Source organism: Mirounga angustirostris, unplaced genomic scaffold (assembly GCF_029215605.1).
Source record: "Mirounga angustirostris isolate CCGP_5_RB_7025 unplaced genomic scaffold, mMirAng1.0.hap1 SCAF_1, whole genome shotgun sequence".
In the NCBI taxonomy this organism is placed as follows: domain Eukaryota; kingdom Metazoa; phylum Chordata; class Mammalia; order Carnivora; family Phocidae; genus Mirounga; species Mirounga angustirostris.
The window spans coordinates 15,908,153-15,934,084 of NW_026991709.1; the positions used below are offsets into that span (position 1 = coordinate 15,908,153).

A 25,932-nucleotide genomic window follows, 5' to 3' on the forward strand; every position below is an offset into this window, starting at 1 on the left:
ATGGCTGGGCCAGTTGTTCTGCTGCAGGATGTCTTGATTCTGACATTGTGGTCAATGGTAAAGACAAGAGTGAGTAAGGGCCATGGTGTATTTGTATCAGTATATCCAAAATATTTAGGTGCTTTCTAGATTCAAAAAAAAAAAAGTTTATACTACTAAATAATTTTTCATCAAGCCTCAACTTTCATTCCAGGAACACAAGGAGAAGGTTGCTATATTTGTTCTTTTTTTTTTTCTCGCCTATAAGGAAAGCAGGTGTTTAAACAGCAACGTCTGAGATCTAAATTCAATTCTAGAAGGATTTTTAGACTGATCAGTTAAATATAGAGATAATTTACTGGGTGAGGTTGTAAACTTCCCAAGTAGTATGGTTTTAAGATCCTGAGCTGTCATTAGAAAACAACTATTTACTTTGGACTTAAAAATAATTGCTTTAAAAAAACTTGGATCCAGAAACTTCAACATGTCTCTTTCATTGGTATTAACAGTCTGTCTAATATTATAGTTACAAGCATGGCCTCTGGAGCCAGAATACCTGAGTGCAAATCCCAGGACTGCCATTTATGAGCTTGGCCAAGTTATTTATGAGCTGGGTCAAGTTAACCTTTCAGTGACTCAGTTTCCTGATCTGTAAAAGTATCTGCCTCAAAAAATTGTTGTAAAAATTAGGGCGCCTGGGTGGCTCAGTTGGTTAAGCGACTGCCTTCGGCTCAGGTCATGATCCTGGAGTCCCAGGATCGGGTCCCGCATCGGGCTCCTTGCTCAGCAGAGAGTCTGCTTCTCCCTCTGACCCTCCCCCCTCTCATGCTCTCTCTCTCTATCTCATTCTCTCTCAAATAAAAAAAAAAAAATCTTTAAAAAAAAAAAAAATTGTTGTAAAAATTAGATGTGTGAATTTAATGCTCCTGGCATATGGTGAGCACTAACTGTGATTGTTGCTATTAGTCTTACTGCACATCTGACATTTTACTTCTTATCAGGATAAAATGCTTTGTTTAAATTTGATTTTCTTAATGTCTTTACAGAAATAGGCTACTATAGAAACCTGGCACAGAGGCAAAGACAGATACACTATTAAATTTTGTTATTCCTTACCCACTCACTTTATGTATCCATTCATTTATTCATCTATTCATCTGGCATGTATTGAACACGTATTATGGACCTTGTATAGTGCAAGACTCTGAGGACACAAAGATAAATAAAATACAACCATCAGAGAAGAAGAGAGAGTCATATATGTTACCAAGCACATTAATGTCTCAGGTCTATGGTAGAAGAATGAAGAGCACAGTGGAGGTGTGCGTGAGGGAAAGACAAACTTCACCCTGGGGAAAGAAGGGTTAGGAAAATCTCCATTGAGGAAGGGGTGCCTGAGCTGGGTACTGAAAGAAGAGCAAAGTTCATCTGGGTCTGAGTTAGAGGGCAGAATATTACACGTAAAGAAGGACGTGAGGACAACCTCAGTGGGTAAACAGAGCCCTTCCAGCAACCTAGTGGAAAAAACTGACACAGATTTTTCCACATGCTAGATAAAATAGCATAAGAAACAATAGCCAGGCTTGAAAAAAGGAAAACAGCCCATAGTTTCAAGAAATGAAGGGGACAACCAAATGCAGAGTAGTAAATGAAACTGATATAGCAACTTCTCAGGGGTTGTTAGCCCTCCTTAGAGAGAAAGCTGAGTGTTACTATCCAGCAGGAAAAAGAGAAGAATACAGCCCATGTGAGGTAGAGAGCTGGAACTGAGATCCCTGCACTTAGCTGGGCCCATCTAGGAAAAGGGAACTAAGAAAATTCTCCCCACCAGCCTGGAGAAGTAGCAAGAAAACTTGCCATCTGCCTGGAACTCAGGGTGGGGAAAAATTGAAAACCCCACACCTAAGGCACATTTGCATATAAGGGTCCAATTTATATTTTCCCCATCAAAATCCCATGCTAAGACATTAATATAAAGCTGGTCTGAGACCCATGAAACCACTAGATAACTGGCGAAACTGGTATTTCCACCACGGAGGGCACTACTCCCATGGGGGAAAAATCAACCCCTACTGAAGATGATCTCACAATGAAATAAATTTAAATATCACACACACACATACACACACACACAGACTCTTGGAAACAATCCACCATCGTGAAAGAGAGTCCGTAAACATTACAAATGGAAAATTCACATTACAAAAACTAGATATAATAGATATTAACAAGACTATAAAATAAGTGAAGTTTAAATAATCAAGGAGATAAAAGTGGGAATAGAAACAACAGTGAAAGAACAAGATGATGATGAAAAAAAGACAAAGAACAGAGGTTAATGCAGCATGGTCCACTTACATATTACTTGGAGCTCAGAATCTCTACAGTGGCAGGTGGGGTGGGGGGCAAAGGTGTGGGGAAATATGGGGAGAGAATGGAGAAGAGACATCAAGAGATAAGTCCTGGGATGCCTGGGTGGCACAGTCGATTAAGCATTGGACACTTTTCAGCTCAGGTCATGATCTCAAGGTTGTGAGATGGAGCCCCACATCAGGCTCTGTGCTCAGCACAGAGACTGCTTAAAATTCTCTCTCCCTCTGCCCCTCCACCCTGCTATCTCTCTGTCTCTGTCTCTGTCTCTGTCTCTCTCTCAAATAAGTGAATCTTTAAAAAAGAGAGAGAGAGATAAGTCCTGGAAGGTAGACAGGATCAAGTTATGTAGGGTCCTGTGTCATCCTAAAAAGTTTAACTTTATCCCTGAGCAAGGAGAAGACATTAAAGAGTTTTAATCAAGAAAGTGATGAATAGATTTGTTTGAAGATTTCTCTTTGGCAGTACTTGGAAAATGAGTGAAAGGAGACAAGAATGGAAAATGGAGACCACTTGAGTTTTTTTTTTTTACAGTAGACCAGATGTCTTTAATTCCAAGTTGCATTTATAGGCTAAGGAACATTCAACTGCTCTGATCAGAGTTCTAAATTTTGATTGCCCTACAAACATCAGCAGAGTTCCAGAAGCTACAGGACTGCATGGAGCATATTTGCTGTCAGATGATGCAAATGTTGGGGATACAAAGGTGAACAAAACATGGGCTCTGTTTTTCTCTCCTCCAAGTGCTCATAAACTAGCAGGAGAATCAGACATGTAAATAGATAATTACACAATGTGATGTATATAAGAGAGGAATGAACAGAACGGGGGAGGCTGGGGCAGAGGAGTGTTGACAAAGGGATTACAGAGAAAGGGACATTTGAGTTGAAGCCTGAAGGAAGAGTGAGAACATTCAATGCAGGAAGAATTTTGTAACCTCAATGACTCATGAATATAATACCAATATGATGAAAATTCAGGAATCACTTTCCATAAACTTGATATCTTGATGATATTCTGACATGAGTCATCATGTGGTATAAGAGAAGAATAAAACTTGATCCTTAGAGAGCTTTTGATTTAATAGAAATTCCTTATTTTGGTATAACGGAATAATTTCACAAGCCTTACACACGTTCACTTATCCCTACAATAACTCTGCAAGGTTGGTCTTATTCTACCCACTTTGAGATGAAGAAATTTTTAATAGAAAAGTAAATAAAAACAAGACTAATTCACAAGAAATAACAAATGTTAGCAGCCAAGCAGAATGTGTAATGATGGTAGTGGGTCCACATTTGTTCCATCTCACAGGGAAATTCCCAACTATTCTGATCCATCTAGGCTAGGACACCATGGTTTTCTTTCCCACTTCCTGTTTTGACAAGTTGACTGTATGGTGGCAGAATATGCCACCCCCAAATACGTCACTCTGGCATAAAGATTATTTTGAGTTAAAGGCAAATGAGAGGAAGTAGATGTAAGAAAAGCTCTCTGCCCTCTCCTATTTGCCTAAAAGAAGGACATAAACTTACAAAGGACCTGCCTCCTCCAAGAGAACAAAAAGTTAAGATTTAATCACAAAGATGACTTTAGACCCTTATCAGCCTGGAGATGGCACCAGAGGAAACTACATCATGAACCTTGATAGAACTAACGTTATCTACCATTAGTTTCCCATTTATCTGCATTCCCACAATTTGCTGCCATGAAAATTCAAAAGTCCTTTTTCTTGTCTTGTCACTTTTCTAAAAATATATTGTTCCTTTGCTAAGAGGCTATATAAGCCCAAGTTCTAACCAAACCTTTGAGTTACTCACCTCTGAGTGCTCCCATATGTAAGCATGATGCACATGTTAATAAACTTGTTTGTTTTTCTTTTTTTTATATCAGACATGTTTTAATCAGAGAGGTAAAAGAAAGTCTTCTCATTTGAATTAAATAAACTATTCAACGGCTAGATGACTTTTACTGGTTTAAATTTTACATATTTTGTGTTTTGTTCATTAAAAAAACAAGGATTTATAGGGGCACCTGGGTGGCTCAGTTGGTTAAGTGTCAGACTCTCGATTTTGGCTCAGGTCATGATCTCAGGGTGGTGAGATAGAACCTCACTTCCAGCTCCGTGCTGGACATGGAGACTGCCTAAGATTCTCTCTCTCCCTCTGCACCCCCCCCATGCTCTCTCTCTCTCTCTCTCTCAAAAAAAACAACAACAACAAAAAAAAACAAGGATTTATTTAAAGCTTTAAAATGTGCTAATATGAGGCTGTACTAGTGTGTGCAAATATTTAATATACAACTATAATATTTTCTTCAAATGTTCTGTATACATACTTGATAGCAATCCAGCCTACCACAACCAACCGTTACGATATGCATGGCCACCTTGACCTGGTCTCATGGAGCCTTTCCTGGCAAAGCACAAAAGACCTTTTTTTTTTTTTTTCCCAAACTGAAACTCCCTTCAGTGAAAATGCTGGAGCTCACAGCCAATCCCAGACTAATGTAAAAGTCATATTTTCCATGCCCCTGGACCATTTCATTTGTTCCTGAAGAAGTTCTTGTGGATCACAAAACAGAGAAACCACTAGTGCTGGAGGCAGGATTAGTCAGTCTTTGAATATGTAAGTTTAATATGGTCTCTCTTATGAAAAAAGCCTGGAAGAGGTTAGAGATGACTTATTCACTCTCATTTCCTCATAAATAATGCTCTGTATTCTCATTTAAAATTTTAAACCCTGGCAGAGTAGCTCTGGCCCCAGTTGGAGGCCAATCATGCAGCTGCCCCTCTGCTATATGGCCCTGGTCACTTCCACTCACAGGCCCATATGGGCCACACGGGCTGCCCCCTCTTGAGCTTGGGTGGCTAGTGCCTTTGTCCCTGTGCAGTAAGACGTGAGAGCATCCAGGGCCACAGCTATGCTTTCCACCTCCTCCATGGGGGAGTGATGGGGGACACCTACCCAGAAGACCTGCAACCTCCACTGCCACCAGGACCAAGGGCTGCCCACAAGCTATTTTTCTTTTATTAATGTGTCTTTCATCTACCCAATTTATAGGGCCTCAGCCAGAGAACCTAGGAGAGTAGTAGGAAAAAATATTTTCTCTTCCCTGCAAGTACTCCACCTTTGTCCAGGGCACAAATAAAGGCCCAGTACTTTTAGATGGTGGGTTTTCCATGGGCAGTAACCATTTGTTCCTGAGAGCAAGTGGTTCCTGAGGGCAAATGGATCTCAAGCTAATTATGGTGCTGACTCCCTCTACATCCTGGTCCTTCCTTCACTTCCCTGGCTCCATTCGGGCAAGTCTGTCCCTCCACACTTCCTTTCACAGCCCCGTTGCCCTTCCTCTGCCCTTCTCACAGCCTCAGCCCCAAACTTATGAAGTGTTTATAAGTAAGCATCTGAAAATGCTTGCATTGGTGTTTGATTAAAGTCTGGGGATTCCCCGGAGTTCAAGTGAAGGTAAAACACAGAAAGAAGGGGAAATACACAGAAATCAGATTAATATTCAAGCTAACTCTGCCATATGTTCTATAGCCTAAAGAGGCAATTGGAGTTCAGAGGAGGCACAGCTAATTTAAATGTAGGATATGTGCCAAGGCCAGAGCTGGTTTGGGATGGAAAAGAGGCTTTAGAGAGGAGAAAGAAGTTTATACATTTGAGAACTGAATGGGATCCTAGAGATCTTGGAGTCTGTTCTCCTGCCACCCCCACGCCTTAATCTTGGCAGAGAGCCATATAAGCCAAGATCCAGCTTGGACCACGTGGAACCCTGTGAGACAGACCTACCAGAGAACATCATTAATGTCAAGAAACAGTGGGAGAACAGGAGGACACAGAGAAACATAATCTGTGAATAATGAGCTTCCTCTGACAAGCAGAGTGAGTATTACAATTTTATTAAGTACATAATTCCTGCCCATTAAAAAGTCCATTGTCTTGATGACCTGGGAGACACTAGGGGAACAGATTGTTCTTAAAAATGTACTCTTTGCTTGAACAGCCAATATTAATTGTTTCTTCCCACTCACAAGTACATTAAACCCAGTGGGATTTAAATTGCTTTCTCTTAGTGAGGAAGCTTCCTCTTGGTTTTAAATTATACGTCTGCTTGGACATTAAATCCTTAGGCCACTAGCAAACTACTGAGAAGACTATTATTCCACCATAATATACTCTCATTCAAATATGTAAAAATACTTTGAGTTCTGGGGAAAAATAGCCATGTACAAATAAACTCTAAGTGCAGAATTAAGTGAGATCAGTAAACCATTCTTAGTTGAGTATGAGAGCTGGCAAACTAGATCCCTGAGGCCAAATCTGTGTGCCATTTGTTTTTGTAAATAAAGTTGCATTGGAACACAGCCACACCCAATCATTTATGTATTATCAACTTTCCTGCTATAATGGCAGACTTGAGAAGTTGTGAAAGAGACTGGATGGAGTGCAAAGTGTAAAATATTTACTATCTGGCCATCTACCAAGAGTTTGCCAACTCCGGGTTAGTCTTAGTTCTGTTACTGCAAAATGTGATTCAGAATACATCCCAATCCTACCTAGTTCCCTCTATCTAATAAACATTTATTGAGCAACCTACTATTTGGTAGACACCAAAGTAGATGCTAGGAGGGGGCGAGAAGGGGGGGGAAGTACAAAGATGAATAAGACAAGACTCCTGCCAAGCAAGGGGTAACATGAGTAATTTCAAGGTGTGTTCAATACAGAGATAAAAGTGTGCTCTGACGCTATGAAGCCAAAATATGAGAACTTACCGGAAACTGGAGAAGGCATTCTGGAGACATCAGACTGCAGCCAAGTGACAAAGAACGAGTAGCAGCTAGTCAATGGGAAGGGCTAAAAGGAAACCGGAGGACTTAAGAGCCTGTGCTGGCTGTCCAAAGCCAACATTTGGCTCTTCCTTTTTGCATTTCTGCTGTAACAATCTTTGTGGAGATAATGCACACACCAGGCCAGGAGACAGGGAACGTTACAGAGTTCCCATAGTTCACTCCAAGGACTTGCAATTTAAAGACTATTGAAGGAAACAATTAAAAGCTTTACTGCTAAACCTGTGTCAAATGAAGTCTTTGTCTCCATGAAATTCTAGTCATGCTTTTTAAAGCCACTTAGAACTTACTGATTAATAATTCTACTTGTAAAAAATATAAACATATTTTTTTAACATGTAAAAATCTGGGGAATCGCCACTATGCAACAGGTGATGAAATAAAGCTTTTTTGGTCTCATTTTTGGCTGCACCCCCAAAACCAATTCAATGAGTTCAATAACCCCCTAGAAAAAATTCTATGTAAACTTGTCTAGATGGTGTGAATTGAAGAGAACAGAAAAGGTCTGTATCTTCTCCATCAGCTCCCGTCCTGCCTTCAATTGCAGCCCTTTGAGGCACTCCTATAGGTTAGCCCAGCTAATTTCCAAAGGCCATGTACTGTTTAGGAGTGTACATCTGATACCTGAAAGGTATCACACATTAATGTCTTTCCTTTTACTGAGAACACTAGTGGGAATTATTTTTTCTGACTACTTACTAAAAAGTAAAACCTAAGGGCCTAGGACAAAAGACCACAAATCTTGTCAGGGTTTAGGAGAGCAGGAAAGATCCTGAGCATAAGACACTGCACTGGAAGATTTAAATGAATTGTATGTTTAAAAAAAAAAAGAGGGCCAGAGGGATGCCTGGGTGGCTCAGTCGGTTAAGTGTTGGACTCTTGATTTTTGGCTCAGGTCATGATCTCAGGGTCATGGGATTGAGCCCTGTGTGGGGCTCTGTGCTCAGGAGGGAGTCTGCTTGCAAGATTCTCTCCCTCTGCCCCTCGACCCCCCACTACCCTCCTCCCTGTGCGCATGAGTGCATACACACACACACACACACACACAAGCGTACCCACTCTCTCTCTCAAATAAATAAATCTTAAAAAAAAAAAAAAAAAAAGGCCAGAGAACAAATAGGAAGTATAAAGATTGAGGACTTGTTTTTCCATATGTAGGATCTGTGAATGTGTGTCTGGTCTGTGTATTTGTGTTTCTATGTTTGGCAGGGGTAGGGGTTTCAGAGGGAAGAAAGTCGGGATAGTACCAAAAAGAGGAAAGAACAGGTGGGCAGAGGTTATCAGATAAACTTTCCCACATTCCAATTTTGCTTAGCCATTTTTTAAAATCATCTTAATTCTATAGGTAAAGTGTAATATGCAAAACATGGTGAAGGTCTTTCCACATACTAGTATACACAATGTCAACTATTTGGAGGTGATTTGTGGTCAACAGGAGATGAATATTGGTATTTTTCCTTTTTTTTTTTTTTTTTTTTTTTAAGACTTTGTTTATTTGACAGAGAGAGATACAGCGAGAGAGGGAACACAAGCAAGGGGAGTGGGAGAGGGAGAAGCAGGCTTCCCACGGAGCAGGGAGCCCGATGCAGGGCTCGATCCCAGGACCCTGGGATCAGGACCCGAGCCGAAGGCAGACGCTTAACGACTGAGCCACCCAGGCGCCCCTGGTATTTTTCCATTTTGAGCATCATCCCTGAGGTCTTTTTTAGTGTATTTATATTCCTTGCTTTTTATAAATCTTGTGCCTCCAAATTTTGAGATTGCTTCCACCAGATACCAATTAATTCTCTCAGTTCAGTGAGGTTATCATGGTACACTCTAACTCAAGCCCTAAAGGGAAGCATTAGAACATCTGTGCATGATTCTCTAAGGGGTGACTCAAAACTTACCTAAACCACCTCCCTGCAGCTTCTATACTTCTATAGGAGTAAGAAGATTATTAAGTATACATTTATATGTTAGTCTTGCCTCCCAACGGAGAGTGGGAGGAGGGCTTCTCTCCTTTTCTCAAGCTGTCTTAACTCAGGCTGCTGTAACAAAAATATCATAGACTGGGTGGTTTAAACAACAGACATTGATTTCTCACAGCTTTGGAGGCTGTGAAGTCCAAGATCAAGTTGCCAGCCAGTTCAACTCCTGATGAGAGCTTTCTTCCTGGGTTTGTTATCACAAGCAAGTTCTTGCCTCTCTCTTCTTATAAGGGTTCCATCCCCACGATGTAATCACCTCCCAAAGGTCCTATCTCCTAATACCATCACACTGGGGTTTGGGGCTTCAACATATGAATCTGGGGGAAGGCACATTTAGTACATAGCACATGCCAAATGGTTCTTCAAAAGAACCACTATAGGGACTGGTACACCTGTGGGCTGAACTTTCGAGTACCTGCAAACAAGACCTGTGAGACAAATATGCAGGAAAGGAGAGCTGACAGAGGGCTTAAAAGAGGATTGTTTTCCACTTTGGTCCCTAATACATCCAGCCTGTTCAAAATTGATTCTTTCTCTAAAGCATAATTATCAAGTAATGAAACTGGTTTTCCTATGTGGTCTATAATTCAATCTTGAACAAAGGCCCAATGAAAAGATGATGTTTTAAGAAACACAATTAGTATTACATTTAAAATAAGGAAAGAGCTCACAGGGGGCTTCTTAGCAGACCACTCATGCTAGTTCATGATCTCCAATCTTCCCTGGTGGTGCTGGCAGGTAGGCTACACCTAAAAATTGGGTCCTTTGGGGGACCTAGGTGGCTCAGTTGTTAAGCGTCTGACTTCGGCTCAGGTCATGATCCCAGGGTCCTGGGATGGAGCCCCGCATCAGGCTCCCTGCTTGGTGGGAAGTCTGCTTCTCCCTCTCCCACTCCCCCTGCTTGTGTTCCCTCTCTCGTTGTGTGTCTATCTCTGTCAGATAAATAAATAAAATCTTTTAATAAATAAATAAATAAATAAATAAATAAATAAATAAATAAATAAATAAATAAATAAATAAATAAATAAAATAAAAATTGGGTCCTTCATTTAGCTTAGTCTCAAATTTCAAATGCCAGTCAGAAAAGGATAAATCAAAGGACTTGATAAAGTCACTCAGAATTAATAGAAATAGGGGCACCCGGGTGGCTCAGCAGTTAAGCTGTCCAACTCTTGGTTTTAGCTCAGGTCATGATCTCATGGGTCATGAGACTGAGCCCTGCCTCAGTCTCCACCCTCAGCACGGAGTCTACTTGAAGACTCTCTCCCTCTGCCCCTTCTTGGACTTGCACAAACATGAGCGCACTCTCACTCTCTCTAAAATAAATAAATAAATCTTTTTTAAAAAAAAAACAATATAAATGAAAAGAGAAAATGGCAAACCTACAGCATCAGCAGTGATTTCTCTTCACTGTGCTCAGGTTTTCCTTGGTCCTTTTTTTGTATACCAGTCAAGCCCTCCCCATAGACTACTGATGTGAGGGTTATCTTGGACTTTATGTCAAGCATTTCTATCACTTGGACAACATTGTCTAGTGGACCACTTAATGTCATTATTTTCAAGAAACTATCTCTAAGCAATGGCATTGCAAAATATTATAAAATTTGTTCTCATCTGAGGTACAAAATGGTTTTTTTTCTAAATCTGTGACCTAGAAAATAACATTAAGAAATAAAAATATTGCTGTAAATTTTAAATTCACAATGGAAAGAAAATATTCCTAGAGCTGAATTGTCTAACACAATAGTCACTGACCACTGTAGCTACTTATTTTTTTTAATTAATTAATTTATTTTAGAGAGAGAGTGTGTGTGCATGGGGGGCTGGCAGAGGAAGAAGGAGAGAGAATCCAAGTAGACTCCCCGCTGACTGCAGAGCCCCATGAGGGGCTGGATCTCACAACCCTGAGATCATGACCTGAGCTGAAATTAAGAGTCTGAACATATTTGAAGTTTAACCAACTGAGCCACCCAAGTGCCCCCCACTGTAGCTCTTTAAATTTAAATCAAAGTAAAAATAAATATTCAGCTTCTCCATCCTATTAGCCGTGTTTCAAGTGTTCAAGAGCTACATGTGGCTAGTGGCTACCATTTTGGACCGCGTAAATATGGAGCACTGTCATCACTACAGAAAGCAATATTGGACAACACTATTCTAGAGTTTGGAGCCAATCATTTTTGACACTGACAAAACAACTCCTGTTTTCTCTGCATGACTAAATTCTTAATATTTTAATCCTCAGTGAATTTGAGCTTTTGTAAAGTATGAAGGTATGTGATATCAGAGGCTTGTAAGAACAAATTATTATTCCTCATTTTAGAGACAGACCTAATTCCCTTAATAACTTTATTTTAAAACAGCCTTATTAGGGTCAAAGGATAGGCAAAAATCCAGAGTTGCAACACTTTTTCCTAGAAGCTTAATGTCTTTCAGATTTCTTGCAAACCATAATAATTCAGCACTGGGGAATTTAAAATGTTAAGTTAGTGACCTCATACATTTAGCTGGTTCTCTGAGGCTTTCATGGCTTCTCTGCTAAACACGGAATGCACTTCTTTGTATCACATTCTTTTCCCATATTTGCAATTCTCACTTCCTTTTTACATGATACATGTTTTAAAATATTAAGGCTACTCTATTCACTGACATGAATAGATACGTGTGCAAGGGTTGAAGAAAAGAGAACTTTCCAGAACATTTTTGGAATTCTGTGATCTTACAGGCTAATAAACTTAGAGACCTGGTATTTGCTTAGAACAAGGACTATTATGTGTTTTGAATGTTTTAGATTTCACTATACAGCTCTTCTTCCCCACAAAAGAACAAATGAGTAAATCTTTGTCAGAATTTAAATTTTCCTCTCACTGCTTCCTCTGGAAATACTTGGAGGACGGGGTCATCAAAACCTACATTCATTGTCTAATGAAAACGTAGTCAAATCTCAGACATTTTAGCTAAGGTCTAGCCCAAATATGTTATTTAATCTGCCTTCGGTGGAAAAAAAACCTGATATTTAACCTATAGATTCTCATTGTTATTTTTTTTTTTTTTTTTTTTTTTTTTGAGGGAGAGAGAGAGTGTGTGTGCCCAGAGCGGGAGGGGCAGAGAAGAGGGAGAAAGAAACTCAAGCAGACTCTGCACTGAGCAGGGAGCCTGACACTGGGCTCATCCCAGGATCCTGAGAACATGACCTGAGCTAAAATCAAGAGTCGGCCACTTAATTGACTGAACCGCCCAGGCGCCCCTTGTATAATGTTTATTGCGGCTACCACTGCATGGTTCTGACAGTCAGACATCTGAAAATAAATTATTGTGATAAAGAATGTTATTTTTAATACATGCAGAATTTATATTTTTAACTCTTAGGAACTTTTTTAAATGGAAGGAGATCATTAATACACTCCCCACCCTTTCCTACAATTAAAGAAAGACTTAGAGAGAACGACTTTAGAAAACTAATTAATAGTGTTCCGCAATTTAGGGAATGTTATTAATTTTCAAAAGTTTACTATGATCCTCATAGAATTTTCCCAGACCCAGCCATAATGTTGGTATAAAACAGACCACATAGGATATTGGAATTCAGAGAAGGGTAAGAGAAACAAAAGTTTGCATAAAAATAATGGCAAAGATTTTCCAGAAAGGGAAGCATCCCAAGGAATTCTGGATGGAGTAGGCAGTGAGAAAAGGAAATAACAGGGGAAAATGCTGTAATCAGTGCTTTTCAGACTTTAAAATTCATGGGAATCACACCTCATCCAAATGAAGCTTTTGATGAAATAAATCTAGATTAGGGCCTGAGACTCTGCATTTCTAAAAGGCTCCCAGGTTTTGAGTAAGAAAGCCACGGTAGATTCAACTACTAACATCAGGACATAACTCACATTTACACTGATGCTTTGTTATCTAAGATTGGCCCTCAAATGGTTTCCCTCATTTGATCATAAATGAATGAAATCGAACTCTGTGAAATATCTGGTCTTGTACATCAACTCAATCTTCTACACCTGTCCCTCCCAAGCTGGATAGCATTAGATATGCCAGTAATACAAATGTTCCAGGCTCAAAGAAGTTTGGAAAATGTTGAGTCAAACACAGATAAGTTTCTCTACTGTAAGACTCTCAGAGCCTTTAACACATTGTACATTATGAATCTTCAAGAGAGAGAATTGACCGCACATAATGCTTTCTTCCTAAACTATTAATACTTCCTGGAGAAACTTGCCTACAAGGTGCATAATGATGTATTGACAAGTTCTGAAGTCTCAGTGATTCTTAAGTTCATAGATACTACTTTGGTCAGTGTAACTGGTGACCTATACTTAAGGGAAAGAGTTTTCAAAGATGGTCAAGGCAACAGGTCAGAAATTATGATGACCTTTATACGAGTCAATCAGACGGAGCTAAACAGAATACTAGTGTAGAAAACACTGGAAAGAGCATGATGCTGAGAATGTACAGAAGGCATGTTATAGAAGTAAGATGTTTGAAAACCACCCTTTCATATGGCACAGCATAGCTGTACCCTCTAAAGAAATGATAGTGGCAAACAGGACAGCCTAGTCCTCTGTGTACCAAACAGAAACAGAATGGCTCATCATAAGTAAGAGCAGAAGTGCCCCACCCAGAGACACAGTTTAAAGAGAAGTTTTCCAGTCATGCCATACAGTGCCTTGTGATCACTGCCTTTGCATGCAAGGAGCAAGAGGAAATGTTTTCCAGCGTAAGATCTGCAAAGACTCATCTCCTCTCTGTCTGCCATAACAAATGGGAGAGATCTTCTATCTGTATAAAATATGTGAAACCCAAAGCTTCAAGAAATACTTCTCTGACATCTCTTTAAACTGGTTATGTTGAAATAAATAGTAGATTGAAGTTTTGCCTAGAGCAAAGAAGCCTCAACCAAACTGACTTTCTCTTACACAAATGTAGAATTGGATGATTCCCAACTTCAGGAGGAAGTAACAAATATACTCTTATGATAAGTGAATTGCCCTCATATCAAAGACCCTTCTCATGAACCTGGGATGTAATGGTTCTCAAAATGTAATTATATCCGAATCACCTGGAGAGCTTATTAAAACAGATTCTTGGGCACCCACCCTGGAGTTTCTGATTCAGTTGGACTGGGATGGAGCCTGAGGATTTGCATTTCTAACAAGTTTTCAGGTGATGCCCCCACTGGCGGCCCAAGATCCACACTTTAAAGAACACTGCTGGAATGGAAGGAGTCTTAGTGATCACTTGGGCCATTCCCTTTCCCTCACAGATGAAGAGTCTGGGTCACATAAAATAAATTATCCCCAAAGGTGGGGTCATAAACAGCCCCCTTGACCACATGTCTGTGTGCCATTCCTGTGCTCTCCACTCCTGCATCAGGAAAAACTGTGAAAGACTTTGATAGGTAGGGGTCAAAAAAGATGACCACGTGTCCTGTCCATCTACCCTTCTTTTTTTTTTCCCAAGCCAAACTGTATGTCCATCTACGCTTCTAATGCATCTTTGCTTTCACTGTCTTTCGGCTATTTTACAACTCTGAAAGTGGTAGAAAACTGATCATAATGCAAATAATTGTTTTCTGAAGAAATGCGAGTGAATTGGGATCTGCGAAATACAACTGGTTGTTGGGCTGTCAGTACTGACAAAATATACATCATACATAAACCTAGACAGCATTCTCAATTGCCTGTGTATGCATGTGTGTTCTTTCAATACCCTCTTGAATTTGTAACAACTTGTAATGAGTTAAATAAATGAGTTAAATAAAATCTTTGGCATGTGCTTATTTAATATTTGTATTGATTTGAGTATCACGATTTTACCTTTAAAAAAAATTATCTTTTAACCTCCTAAAAATAAGAAAAGGAAAGAGTGCTTTTTGAATGGCAGAATAAGGACTTACAAAAATCTGCAATAAAACTCTGGCAAATGGGGGGCGGAGCAAGATGGTGGAGGAGTAGGAGACCTGGATTTCGTCTTCTCTCAGGAATTCAGCTGGATAGGGATCAAGCCATTCTGAACACCTACAAACTCAACAGGAGATCGAAGAAAGGAATAGCAACAACTCTCTCATCAGAAAAGCGACCACTTTCTGGAAGGTAGGACGTCCGGAGAAGTGAATCCGAGGCGATATTCGGAGGATAGACGGTGGGGGAGGGGCCTCCGTCGGCGCTTCTGGCAAGTGATAGAGCCGCGGAGCAGAAATTCGGAACTTTTAAAAGTCTGCTCCGCTGAGGGACGTCACTCTGGTGGCCAAGCGGGAGGTGAAACCCTCCGGGACAGTGTGGTCTCAGGACCCTCGGGGTCACAGAAAGACCGGGGGTGCCTGAGTGCGGCAGAGCTCCCAGGTATCGGAGCAGGGAAGCCGGCTGCAGAGGCGGAGCCCAGGCGCGGGCTCTCAGCTCGGGGTGGCCATAAACCAGGATCCGCGGCACAGTCGGGCCCCTGCTCCTCCAGCAGGGACCCAACAAGCGGCAGATCCGGGGAGACTCACCTTCGTCCCCCGGGAGGAGCCGCGCGGGAGTGCACCGCAGGGATCTGCTGGGTTTGGAGACTCCACCCGGGGTCGGGTGCCAGAGATAGAAACGCGCGGTCGCAGGCCGGGTGAGCACGGAGTGAGGCCGGAGACCGGGGAGACGGGAGTGACTGACGGCTTTTCTCGGGGGGCTCACTGAGGAACGGGGCCCCGAGTTCTCGGCTCCTCTGGGGCGGAGATTGGGAGGCCGCCATTTTCACTCTCCGCCTCCAAAGCTGTACGGAAAGCTCGCAGGGAACAAAATCTCCGGATAGCAAACCGGAGCAGATTACTTAGCCGGGAGGGGGCAAGGGCGGGGCAATTCCGCCTCCGGCAGAGACATTTGGAAACCACGGCAACAGGCCCCTCCCCAGAAGATCAGCGAGAACAGCCAGCCAAGACCAAGGTTACCGATCAATGAGAACGGCAGAACGCCAGCGCTAGGGGACTACTGCACATAGAATTCACGGCTTTTTTACCATGATTCTTTAGTCTTTCAAAGTTAATTTTTTTTAATTGTCTTTTTGTCTTTTTATTTCTTTTTGAATTTTTCTTTTTCCCTTTTTCAACCAACATCTTATCAATCCCTTTTTTAAAAAAAAACATTTTTATTTCTCATTTTTAGAGTCATATTCTATCCCTTCATAGTAGTTACCCATATTTTTGGCTTATATATATAAGTTCTTCTCTCTTTAAAATTTTGAGATAGTTTCTTCTAACAGATTAAAATATACCCTAAATCTCTAGTATATGTTTTTTTCTACTCCCCTGCCTGATCACATTTTCTCCTTTTTTTTTTCTTTTTTCTTTTTTTAAATCCTCTTCTTTCTTTTTTCAAACAACTTCTTATCAATTCCTTTTATAAAATTTTTTATAATTTCCATCTTTAGTCATATTCCATCCCTTCATCATATCAACCCTTATTTTTGTACATATATAAGTTTTTCTTTCTTTAAAATTTTGGGAGGCACTTTCTTCTAAAAGACCAAAATACACCCCAAATCTAGTGTGTGGCACTGATCTATATACCAGGCTGATCATATTTGGTCACATTCTGGTTTTTTTGTTGTTGTTGTTGTTGTTTTGTTTTGTTTGTTTTTGTTTTTATCTTTATCTTTTTCTTTTTTTTCTTTTTCTTTTTTCTCTCTTTCCCTTTCTTTTCCCACTGCTTCAGGTCTTTTCTGATTTGTTTAGAGTATATTTTCTGGGGACGTTGTTTCTCTGCTAGCATTTTGTTCTCTCATTAATCTATTCTCCTCTGCACAAAATGACAAGATGGAAAAAATCACCTCAACAAAAAGAACAAGAGGTAGTACCGACTGCCAGGGACCTACTCAATACAGACATTAGTACAATGTCAGATCTAGAGTTCAGAATCATCACTTTAAAGATACTAGCTGGGCTTGAAAAAAATATGGAAGTTATTAGAGAAACCCTTTCTGGAGAAGTAAAAGAACTAAAATCCAACCAAGTAGAAATCAAAAAGGCTATTAATGAGGTGCAATCAAAAATGGGGGCACTAACTGCTAGAATAAATAAGGCAGAAGAGAGAATCAGTAATATAGAAGATGAAATGATGGAAAATAAAGAAGCTGAGAAAAAGAGAGATAAACAACTACTGGATCACGAGGGCAGAATTCGAGAGATAAGCGATACCATAAGACGAAACAACATTAGAATAATTGGGATCCCAGAAGAAGAAGAAAGAGCGAGAGGGGCAGAAGGTATAATGGAGCAAATTATAGCAGAGAACTTCCCTAATTTGGGGAAAGAAACAGGCATGAAAATCCAGGAAGCACAGAGAACCCCTCTCAAAATCAATAAAAATAGGTCAACTCCCCGACATCTAATAGTAAAACTTACGAGTCTCATAGACAAAGAGAAAATCCTGAAAGCAGCTCGGGAGAAGAGATATGTAACCTAAAAGGGTAGAAACATTAGATTGGCAACAGACCTATCCACAGAGACCTGGCAGGCCAGAAAGGACTGGCAGGATATATTCAGAGCACTAAATGAGAAAAATATGCAGCCAAGAATACTCTATCCAGCTAGGCTGTCATTGAAAATTGAAGGAGAGATAAAAAGCTTCCAGGACAAACAAAAACTAAAGGAATTTGCAAACACAAAACCAGCCCTACAGGAAATCTTGAAAGCGGTCCTCTAAGCAAAGAGAGAGCCTAAAAGCAACATAGACCAGAAAGGAACACAGACAATATACGGTAACAGTCACCTTACAGGCAATACAATGGCACTAAATTCCTACCTTTCAATAGTTACCCTGAATGTAAATGGGCTCAATGCCCCAATCAAAAGACACAGGCTAACAGACTGGATTAAAAAACAAGACCCATCGATATGCTGTCTGCAAGAGACTCATTTTAGACCCAAAGACATCCCCAGATTGAAAGTGAGGGGGTGGAAAACCATTTACCATGCTAATGGACACCAAAAGAAAGCTGGGGTGGCAATCCTTATACCAGACAAATTAGATTTTAAACCAAAGACTGTAATAAGAGATGAGGAAGGACACTATATCATACTTAAAGGATCTATCCAACAAGAAGATTTAACAATTGTAAATATCTATGCCCCTAACATGGGAGCAGCCAATTATATAAGGCAATTAATAACAAAAGCAAAGAAACACATCGACAACAATACAATAATAGTGGGGGACTTTAACATCCCCCTCACTGAAATGGGCAGATCATCTAAGCAAAAGATCAACAAGGAAATAAAGACTTTAAATGACACACTAGACCAAATGGACTTCACAGACATATTCAGAACATTCCACCCCAAAGCAACGGAATACACATTCTTCTCTAGTGCCCATGGAACATTCTCCAGAATAGATCACATCCTAGGTCATAAATCAGGTCTCAACCGGTACCAAAAGATTGGGATCATTCCCTGCCTATTTTCAGACCACAATGCTTTGAAACTAGAACTCAATCACAAGAGGAAAGTCAGAAAGAACTCAAATACATGGAGGCTAAAGAGCATCCTACTGAAGAATGAATGGGTCAACCAGGAAATTAAAGAAGAATTAAAAAAATACATGGAAACCAATGAAAATGAAAACACAACTATTCAAAATCTTTGGGATGCAGCAAAGGCAGTCCTAAGAGGAAAGTATATAGCAATACAAGCCTTTCTCAAGAAACAAGAAAGGTCTCAAGTACACAACCTAACCCTACACCTAAAGGAGCTGGAGAAAGAACAGCAAATAAAGCCTAAACCCAGCAGCAGAAGAGAAATCATAAAGATCAGAGCAGAAATCAATGAAATAGAAACTAAAAGAACAGTAGAACAGATCAACGAAACTAGGAGCTGGTTCTTTGAAAGAATTAACAAGATTGATAAACCCCTGGCCAGACTTATCAAAAAGAGAAGAGAAATGACCCAAATCAACAAAATCATGAATGAAAGAGGAGAGATCACAACCAACACCAAAGAAATACAAACAATTATAAGAACATATTATGAGCAACTCTATGCCAGCAAATTAGATAACCTGGAAGAGATGGATGCATTCCTAGAGATGTATCAACTACCAAAACTGAACCAGGATGAAAAAGAAAACCTGAACAGACCTATAACCACTAAGGAAATTGAAGCAGTCATCAAAAATCTCCCAAAAAACAAAAGCCCGGGGCCAGATGGCTTCCCAGGGGAATTCTACCAAACATTTCAAGAAGAATTAATACCTATTCTTCTGAAACTGTTCCAAAAAATAGAAACGGAAGGAAAACTTCCAAACTCATTTTATGAGGCCAGCATTACCTTGATCCCAAAACCAGACAAAGACCCCATCAAAAAGGAGAATTACAGACCAATATCCCTGATGAACATGGATGCAAAAATTCTCACCAAAATACTAGCCAATAGGATCCAACAGTACATTAAAAGGATTATTCACCATGACCAAGTGGGTTTTATCCCTGGGCTGCAAGGTTGGTTCAACATCCGCAAATCAATCAATGTGATACAATACATTAACAAAAGAAAGAACAAGAATCATATGATCCTCTCAATAGATGCAGAAAAAGCTTTTGACAAAGTACAGCATCCTTTCTTGATCAAAACTCTTCAGAGTATAGGGATAGAGGGTACATACCTCAATATCATAAAAGCCATCTATGAAAAACCTACAGCGAATATCATTCTCAATGGGGAAAAACTGAGAGCTTTCCCCCTAAGGTCAGGAACGCAGCAGGGATGTCCACCATCACCACTGCTATTCAACATAGTATTGGAAGTCCTAGCCACAGCAATCATACAACAAAAAGAAATCAAAGGCATCCAAATTGGCAAAGAAGAAGTCAAACTCTCACTCTTTGCAGATGATATGATACTTTATGTGGAAAACCCAAAAGACTCCACCCCAAAACTGCTAGAACTCATACAGGAATTCAGTAAAGTGGCAGGATATAAAATCAGTGCACAGAAGTCAGTGGCATTCCTATACACAAACAACAAGACAGAAGAAAGAGAAATTAAGGAGTCGATCCCATTTACAATTGCACCCAAAACCATAAGATACCTAGGAATAAATCTAACCAAAGAGACAAAGGATCTGTACTCAGAAAACTATAAAATACTCATGAAAGAAATTGAGGAAGACACAAAGAAATGGAAAAACGTTCCATGCTCATGGATTGGAAGAACAAATATTGTGAAAATGTCAATGCTACCTAGAGCAATCTACACATTCAATGCAATCCCCATCAAAATACCATCCACTTTTTTCAAAGAAATGGAACAAATAATCCTAAAATTTGTATGGAACCAGAAAAGACCCTGCATAGCCAGAGGAATGTTGAAAAAGAAAAGCAAAGTTGGCGGCATCACAATTCCGGACTTCAAGCTCTATTACAAAGCTGTCATCATCAAGACAGCATGGTAGTGGCACAAAAACAGACACATAGATCAAGGGAACAGAATAGAGAGCCCAGAAATGGACCCTCAACTCTATGGTCAACTCATCTTTGACAAAGCAGGAAAGAATGTCCAATGGAAAAAAGACAGTCTCTTCAACAAATGGTGTTGGGAAAATTGGATAGCCACATGCACAAGAATGAAACTGGACCATTTCCTTACACCACACACAAAAATAGACTCCAAATGGTTGAAAGACCTATATGTGAGACAGGAGTCCATCAAAATCCTAAAGGAGAACACAGGCAGCAACCTCTTTGACCTCAGCCAAAGCAACTTCTTCCTAGAAACATCGCCAAAGGCAAGGGAAGCAAGGGCAAAAATGAACTATTGGGACTTCATCAAGATAAAAAGCTTTTGCAAAGCAAAGGAAACAGTCAACAAAACCAAAAGACAACCGACAGAATGGGAGAAGATATTTGCAAATGACATATCAGATAAAGGGCAAGTATCCAAAATCTATAAAGAACTCATCAAACTCAACACCCAAAGAACAAAGAATCCAATCAACAAATGGGCAGAAGACATGAACAGACATTTTTCCAAAGAAGACATCCAAATGGCCAACAGACACATGAAAAAGTGCTCAATATTGCTCGGCATCAGGGAAATCCAAATCAAAACCTCAATGAGATACCACCTCACACCAGTCAGAATGGCTAAAATTAACAAGTCAGGAAACGACAGATGTTGGCGGGGATGCGGAGAAAGGGGAACCCTCCTCCACTGTTGGTGGGAATGCAAGCTGGTGCAGTCACTCTGGAAAACTGTATGGAGGTTCCTCAAAAAGTTGAAAATAGAGCTACCATACGATCCAGCAATTGCACTACTGGGTATTTACCCCAAAGATACAAAAGTAGGGATCCGAAGGGGTACGTGCACCCCGATGTTTATAGCAGCAATGTCCACAATAGCCAAACTGTGGAAAGAGCCAAGATGTCCATCGACAGATGAATGGATAAAGAAGAGGTGGTATATATATATACAATGGAATATTATGCAGCCATCAAAAGGAATGAGATCTTGCCATTTGCAATGACGTGGATGGAACTGGAGGGTATTATGTTGAGTGAAATAAGTCAAACAGAGAAAGACATGTATCATATGATCTCACTGATATGAGGAATTCTTAATTGCAGGAAACAAACTGAGGGTTGCTGGAGTGGGGGGGTGGGAGGGATGGGGTGACTGGGTGATAGACACTGGGGAGGGTATGTGCTTTGGTAAGCGCTGTGAATTGTGCAAGACTGTTGAATCTCAGATCTGTACCTCTGAAACAAATAATGCAATATATGTTAAGAAAAAAAAAAGAAGAAGAAGAAGGTAGCGGGAGGGGAAGAATGAGGGGAAGAATGAAGCGGGGGAAATCGGAGGGGTAGACGAACCATGAGAGACGATGGACTCTGAAAAACAAACAGGGTTCTAGAGGGGAGGGGGGTGGGAGGATGGGTTAGCCTGGTGATGGGTATTGAGGAGGGCACATTCTGCATGGAGCACTGGGTGTTATGCACAAACAATGAATCATGGAACACTTCATCTAAAACTAATGATGTAATGTATGGGGATTAACAGAAGAATAAAAAAAAATAATAAAAATTTTAAAAAATTAAAAAAAAAAACTCTGGCAAATGTCAAAATCAATTTTTCCATATTCTGGACATTAACTAAAGAATTACAAAATTCCAAATCGTGTTTATCAAGAAAAATGGCTGAATCTTGGTAAGAACCATCTTCCCCTCTCCAGCTTCATGGTAGCCTTGAGGACCAAAAACTGTGATAGCCATTAAAACCAGCAATCTAACTGAAGAGGGTAGAATGGGTTTGGAACTTCCCAAAATCCCCATAATTGTCAACATTTGACCAGCTGATGGCAAGTTTATTGATAATCCCCATTCTCAAGACATGTCTTTATTTGACCTGACTCAGAACATGCTCTGTACCAACATCCCTGATTCTAGGGAATTTGAAAGAAAAAAAAAAAATCGGTGACAATTGTTTTAACATTGCAGCTGCCTGAGATGATGTTACTAAATGAGACTAATCAAAACACCTAAAAAGAACAGGGGAAGGCAAAGTCCGTAAGGGACTTTGAAAAGCTCACAGGCTTTCTTGGAAATCTAGAAGAACATGTGCAGGGCTGTGTGCATACACAGAAGAGACTTAAGAAGGTCCTAATCTCTCATCTCTAGCTTGCCTTAAGGCTCTGCACAAGCTAAGGCCAGCAAGATCACTGAAGATATAGGCCAACACACAAAGGCTGGGAAAGTTATTGGTTCAAAGCATTTATGGAAATCTCTGTCTAATCATTAGCTGACCACTAAGCTAACCAGGCAGAGACTTCAATGGCCACATATGACAAATAACACAGGATTTACAGAAAGAGTGCTGGAAAGTCACTAAACAAATGAATAAACAAACAGCAACAATACAACAAAAACAAAAGACCGCAACAACAACAAACCCTGGGGAAAGCATCTGTTTTCCAGAGTTGCCACAGTATATTGTTTAGAGCAGAAAAATATGAGACACACAAAGAAACAGGAATGTATAGCCCAGGCAAAAGAAAACAACCAATTATCCCTAACAAAGTCCAGACTTTGGACTTCTTAAACAGAGTTTAAATTACCTGATGAACTAAAGGAAACTATGTTTAAAGAATTAAAGGAAAGTATGAGAATAATTCAAAACACAATCAAGAAAATAATTCCATTTACAAAAGAAAAAAATTAGAAATAAATTTTTTAAAACACAAGATTTATATACTGCAAATCTACAAAATGTCAGTGAAAGAAATGAAAGAATACCTAAATAAATGGAAAAACATCCCATATTCATGGATCAGAAGGCACTATTATTGTTAAGATGGCAATATTCCACAAATTGGTCTATTCATTCAACCCAATCCCCCTCAAAGTGCCAGCTGTTATTTTTTTGCAGAATTTGACAGGTTGATCTTAAAATTTATATGGAAACACAATATCCAAAGCAATCTTCAAAAAGATTAAGGAACTTGTAGGATTTTTTTTTCCCCCTGAGAGAACGGAAGCATGCACAGGCCAGAGGAGGTGGGGAGGTGGGGGGGCAGGGACAGAAGTTGAGGGAGAGAGAGAATCTTTTTTTTTTTATTATTGTGTTATGTTAGTCACTATACGATATATCATTAGTTTTTGATGTACTGTTCCGCAATTCATTGTTTGCGTATAACACCCAGTGCTCCATGCAGTACATGGCCTCCTTAATACCCATCACCGGGCTAGCCCCTCCCCCTACCCCCTCCCCTCTAAAACCTTCAGTTTGTTTCTCAGAGTCCATAGTCTCTCATGGTTCATCTCTCCCTCCGATTTCCTCCCCTTCATTTTTCCCTTCCTTCTCCTAATGTCCTCCATACTATTTCTTATCTTCCACAAATAAGTGAAACCATATGATAATTGACTTTCTCTGCTTGACTTATTTCACTTAGCATAATCTCCTCCAGTCCCATCCATGTTGATGTAAAAGTTGGGTATTCATCCCTTCTGATGGCTGAGTAATATTCCATTGTATATATGGACCACATCTTCTTTATCCATTCATCTGTTGAAGGGCATCTCAGCTCTTTCCAGTTTGGCTATTGAGGACATTGTTGCTATGAACATTGGGGTGCATATGGCCCTTCTTTTCACTACATCTCTGTCTTTGGGGTAAATACCCAATAGTGCAATTGCTGGATCATAGGGTAGCTCTATTTTTAATTTTCTGAGGAACCTCCACACTGTTTTCCAAAGTGGCTGTACCAACTTGCATTCCCACCAACAGTGTAAGAGGGTTCCCCTTTCTCCACAACTGGAGAGAATCTTAAGCAGACTCCAGATCCAGTGCAGAGCCCAACACAGGGCTCCATCTCATAACCTTGAGATCACACCTGAACCAAAATTAAGAGTCAGATGCTTAACTGGCTGAGCCACCCAGGCACCCCAAACTTGTAGGATTTAGACTTCCCAGTTTCAAAATTATTTATTACAAAGCTACAGTAATAAAGTCATAAAGACAATTATGTACTGGTATAATTCAATGGATAAACAATAATCTTTTCACTCTCTTGGGTCCTTGCTTCTAAGATAACCAAGAAAAGAAGGAATAATGGCCATGCCAGAAAGGGCTCTGGCCAAGTGCAGCCTGTTTGCTGCACCAACTCTGCCTGTTGTGTGCCCAAGGGTAAGGCCATTAAGAAGTTCATTATTCATAACATAGTAGAGGCCACTGCCTTCAGAGACATTTCCATAGCAAGTGTCTTTGATGCCTATATGCTTCCCAAGCTGTGTATGAATCTACATCACTGTGTGAACTGTGCCATTCACACAAGGTAGTCAGGAATTGCTCTCATGAAGCATGGAAGGACCAAACACCCTCACTCTGATTTAGACCCAAGGGTGCTACCCCACAACTTCCATCAAAGCCCATGTAAGGAGCTAAGTCCTTAAGGACTAAAGAAAAACTGTTCTTTAGTTAGACAAAAAATAAAATGAAGAACCAACTTTAAACACACACACACACAACAACAATAATCTTTTCAACAAATAGTGTTGGAACAACCGATGCAAAAGAATAAAATTGAACCCCCTACCTCACACCATATATAAAATTAGCTATATGGTTTACAAATATTACCTCCCATTCTGCAAGCTGTCTTTTCATTTCATTGAACATGTCCCTGGTAATCAAACTGGAAAACCAAATGTGTCTTCCCCACAGAAACAATACTACATATATGTCAGTCACGTGGGGGTGGAATATGCTTGGGTGAGCTAATCTAGGAGCAATTTTAGAAGATGTGTAAGAAATGGCAACTGCATTCCCACTTCCAAACAACTAGCTTATAAACAAATTTAGATCAGACCCATTCTTCTGCTCTTTAAAGATTTTTTTATGTGGGTCCTTTCTAATGTTGTTTTTAATCAAATCAATGCTGCATTCCTACAGAAAACTCCTGAACATATGTTCTGAAATTTTACCTCCTGTCACCCAGAGTAGAGAGGAAGACGGAGCAGGGGTTTTCCTGAATGTGTGGCAATCGTAATGACTCGTGCTACTTCCTCATTCTAACCCTCTCTATGAGTGGGGTGGAGAAAGCTCACAGTCAGTCCTGGGGGAAACCATCTTTACTGCCAGCGTGTCCTTGGTGTAGTGATTGCTTTTTGTTTTCCTTTTGCCACAATGCAAAATGAGGAAATAAAAACGCAGAGCAAGACAGAGTTTAGAACCGTAACTATAGGACAACAAAAAAGAGTCATCCGTAAAATAAATGCAACATATATTAAAATGAATTC

The 25,932-nt window shown here is 40.1% G+C and overlaps 1 pseudogene; it reads left to right on the top strand.

Annotated features, from left to right (window-relative positions):
• LOC123834444 (small ribosomal subunit protein eS26-like) lies at positions 1-25,070 on the top strand (annotated as a pseudogene).
• The last annotated feature ends 862 nt before the right edge of the window (positions 25,071-25,932 follow it).